The sequence below is a fragment of the Aulonocara stuartgranti genome (genome assembly GCF_965226115.1).
Source record: "Aulonocara stuartgranti genome assembly, chromosome: 9".
Lineage (NCBI taxonomy): Eukaryota > Metazoa > Chordata > Actinopteri > Cichliformes > Cichlidae > Aulonocara > Aulonocara stuartgranti.
Window position 1 is genome coordinate 19,680,040 of NC_138960.1, and position 4,353 is coordinate 19,684,392.

At 46.1% G+C, this 4,353-nt stretch overlaps 1 long non-coding RNA gene across 1 annotated transcript; it reads right to left on the bottom strand.

Moving 5' to 3' along the window:
* Positions 1 to 1,342: 1,342 nt before the first annotated feature.
* LOC309713844 lies at positions 1,343 to 2,495 on the bottom strand. The gene is made up of 2 exons (XR_014278704.1): positions 2,151 to 2,495; positions 1,343 to 1,524 (listed from the first exon to the last, which is right to left on the bottom strand). It is a non-coding gene; the product is annotated as an uncharacterized lncRNA (long non-coding RNA).
* Between the last annotated feature and the right edge of the window lie 1,858 nt (positions 2,496 to 4,353).

Below are 4,353 nucleotides of genomic sequence, written 5' to 3' on the forward strand. Positions count from 1 at the left end.
GTGGAAAAACCCCGCACTCACCCGGACCATGACACTATTTCTGTTTTCCTGCCAAAATGTAAAAAAAACAATGAGGGGTGGCTCAAGACTTTTGCACAGTATTGCAAGTATTATATAAAAAAATACAAACCTGGGTGTTATTATGTTTCTCCCAAATATTTATTTGTGTAGTTGCAAGTGACAAATCCTTTTGTAGGGTTATCACTACTGATTTTTGGCTTTTCATACGTCATTTCACGCCATGTAGTCTTGATGAATGACACACTAAACCTGACACAAAACATGTAACGGTTTTCTTTTTAACAACATGAGAAAAGCGTAAAATGATCACTGACGTGACATAGGATACGTGTCTGCATGCTTTTTATACTCAGTCCCATAACATGTTAAGACAGTTACAAAATCAGCTTCTCCATTTTCCTTTTTTAAGTGATCTCATGCTGTGTTGTTTTCTGGACCAGCATGCTGTTTTCTGCAAATATGAAACACTGTGCATCATTTTATGGATAGAAAATGCCCTGAAAATATCTTTAGATAGGATCTCTAAATGGCATCAGCAGGGCTAAAAATTAGGTTGGGTCATAGCAGAGCGCTATTTTGAACATAAAGTTTCACAGGGGACAGTCTTTAGAAGCAAGCCACTTGAGATTTTTCACTCCTAAAACGACACAGACTTCTATGTTTGTTCAATCACGCAATTTTTATTTATTTTAATGTAGGCAACTTCACAAGTGTCACGTTTGGCGATACTGAAATAGGTTCATTGGCCTTTACAGAGCTGTGATTTGTACATGTGGTTATATGTAGATGTAAATGGGATAGAAAACAAAGACAATATTGCTCTCTGATCATCTTTACGAAAAATATAGAAACTAAAAGCTGAGAATGAGCTTGTGCAGAACAGTTTACAAACAGTGAGCATGCATTATAAGTGCAAAACTAAAGGCAGTTATGTAGAACAAGCTTATTTGGGCATAAAAATAGAAACATTCAGTGCATACACAAAATTTTGCTTAATTCGTACAGTGCTTTCTGGAACATGCTCAGAGTAAAGGGGGAGGTTATGTTTAAAAACTGAATATTGTTACTCTGCCAGCTGTGGGCGGAGGAGAACGACATTATCTGGCTTGTGCCTTGTGCCATAAAATGCATTCAATTACTGTGAATGTACTTTAGTCTGCAGCATAATATTTAACTTAAATAGATCAGGACCATAAAAAATATGTTTTAGGATGAATCACAGTTTTACAGTTGGTCAGTAGCCTTTTATTTCTCTTACACACACACTGTAGTGGAGATATCAAAGATAGGCACGGCTGTGGCACTGATTCAGTCTTTGAGCACTACGGTCACCCCGGTGTGTCGGCCAGAACACCACTTAAGGCCAAATTGCCCAGAGCACGAAAGAAGGAGAGAGCTTGAGGTTCCGTTTGAGGCACTTTATTGTCACCGCTTAATTTCTGGGGCTGTAACACAGCGGGTGTACATAAGTGTGTGTCTGGGTGTGTGTGTGTGTGTGGTTTCCTACAAAGGAAATAAACAAGGGAAATAACAATAAATAAAGAGAATGGAAAAGTCAAATACTCAAATATAAACATAATACAACATAGTTAACATAATCAAATATAAAGATCAGAAAAATATAATACACTTCAAACTGCTCACACTATGCAACTAAATAGCATTAGTGCGAGGTTAAGCAACCGTCAGTACATGTGAACTACTTCCGGTAGTTATACAAAATAAAAGCGTCCCCCATTATATTCCGCTATAATGCTCTTATTGTGAAGGGCAAGCGGGACGCCATACTTCCGGTTATACTACGTTTGCTATTTTATTAATCCACGTACCTAATTGTTCGCTACAAACTTCCCTACTTCAAAGTAAACAATCACAAGCATCACATACAACATATAGAGAAGGTCTGATAACACAGGAATGACATTATGGACATACGAGCGACCGTACATGCGTCAACAAGCTAAACCGGGGCCAAGCTAACAACATAAGTTAGCATATGAAATGAGGGTGAACTCACGCGTTGCATGCGTGGCCTACCGCTCCAACTATGGACTACATTAGCTCCTAAATGGTAACATACTACAGTACTGACACAACAAAGGCAAAATACGACACAGGTCACTACTTACTTGTCATTTACGCACACCTAACATGCCCCAGGAATCAGTGCACCCCCTCCGGACCAACACTGCTCAGCCGCCATTAAACTGCCCACCTTACTAACCGGATGATGTCACTAGAAGGTGGGCTGGCCCAAACTGACAGAAGATGGAACATTACATGAACTTATATAAACTTATAAACACCAGTAAAACTATTATATGAACTTTGGGGCCTTTTATACAGCCGCCCCCAAATGTATGTAAGACATTTGCTCATCAATAAGGCAACAAAGTTCTAGGGTTGTGGTGAGTTCGACGCAGAGCTGTCCTCATCTTCTCCAGAGGGCAGCGCAGGGAGGACAACCAGTCTGGCAACTGGCTGAGTGTAGACTCTCTCCTTCACCTTCACGTCAGCTGACCTGATGCGTCCATCAGGGCTAGGATGAGTTTTAATCACCCTCCCCACCGGCCAGAGAGCCCTGGGAAGCTGTGGATCAGCGATCATCACCACAGAGTCCTCAGCCAAATCAGCTGCCGTTGTTTGCCACTTCTGGCGAGTCTGCAGACTGGGAATGTACTGACGAATGAAACGTGACCAGAAATGGTCAGCCAAAACCTGGGAGTGCTTCCAGCGACGGCGACTGAGGAGCTCACTCTCTGGGTATACTACCTGAGGTAGCGATCCATCCGGCCGCCCCATCAGAAGAACATTAGGAGTCACCGGATCTGCATCTCTGGCATCGGAAGACACATACCCCAGGGGCTTACTATTGAGTATCCCTTCCACTTCGGTGAGTACAGTGCGAAGCACTTCTTCTGGAACTGACTGAGCACCAACGGTGGCATAGAGGGCATACTTAACCGACCGGATCTCCCTTTCCCATGCTCCCCCAAAGTGTGGGGCCCCTGGAGGATTAAAGCGGAAGCTGATCCTCTGGGGTGCTAGAAGCTGTTGTAGTTCCGGGGCCATCTTCAGAAAGGTCTCACGCAGCTCCCTCTCACCTCCCCTGAAGTTGGTCCCCTGGTCTGAAAACAACTCGGCAGGTGTTCCTCTACGGGCGACAAATCGCCGAAGAGCCATCAGGAATGCATCTGCATCAATGGTGTTAAGAACATCCAAGTGGACTGCCCTGGTGGTGAGGCACTTGAATATGATTCCCCATCTCTTCTCAATACGCCGACCAACCTTGACCTCAAACGGCCCGAAGCAGTCCATTCCCGTAGAGTAGAAAGCCGGTTTATATAGACGTAGCCGGGCTGCTGGCAGGTCTGCCATCCTTGGCACTGTAGGTCTAGCTCTCCACCTTTGACAATCAGCACAGAGGTGTTGGTAGCGCCGGACAGCTTCACGCCCTCGCAGAATCCAGTAGGAGCGCCGAAGTTCTGCGAACACCCGCTCCGGGCCAGGATGATGGAGGCGGCGATCAAAGTCTTGGATCAGGAGTTTGGTCACTGGGTGGCTTGGGTCTAAGATAATCGGATGGAGTGTCTCCAGAGCCAAATCTTCAGATCGACGAAGTCGTCCTCCAACACAAATGAGCTGTCTGGTCTCATCCACTTCGGGTGACAGAGAGAGAAGACGACTGCTCCTGGGAACTGGCTTACCGACTTTCAACAGGTTGTACTCCTCCAGGAAACTATCCATCTGGGCCCTCTGTAGGATCAGCCTCTCCGCCTTGCGATAGTCCTCAACAGTGGGATGACCATCTGGTTGGGCCGCCCCATGTAGCTCCCGCGCTGTAACCTCTAACATCTCACTCCAGGTTTTGTAGCGGCTCAAATCTGAAGTTGGCTGACCTGACGGAGTAGTTGCTGTGGTCCCACAGAACACAGCTTTGCGCAGCTCCGAGGCATCTCCTGCTTGGTCAACCGTGAGATCCTCTGGCCAGGAGTCTGGACTGCGCAGGAGAAAGGATGGTCCTTGGCTCCATCTATTTGGTACAGTGAGCTCCTTCAACTTCTTCCCACGTGTCACATCGTCGGCTGGATTCCTTCCAGAGTCGACGTATCTCCAGGAGTGCCTGTCTGTCAGCTCTTGTATCTCGGCTACACGAGTGCCCACGAAGACCTTAAATCGGCAGGATTCAGACCTCAGCCAGGTCAGCACTGTTGTAGAATCGGACCATAGGACCGTCTGGTCGATTCTAAGGGTGAGCTCCCTTTCCAGCACTTGTGAGAGCTGTGCCCCAGTGAGTGCAGCACAGAGCTCCAATCGGGGCATGGAGTGGAA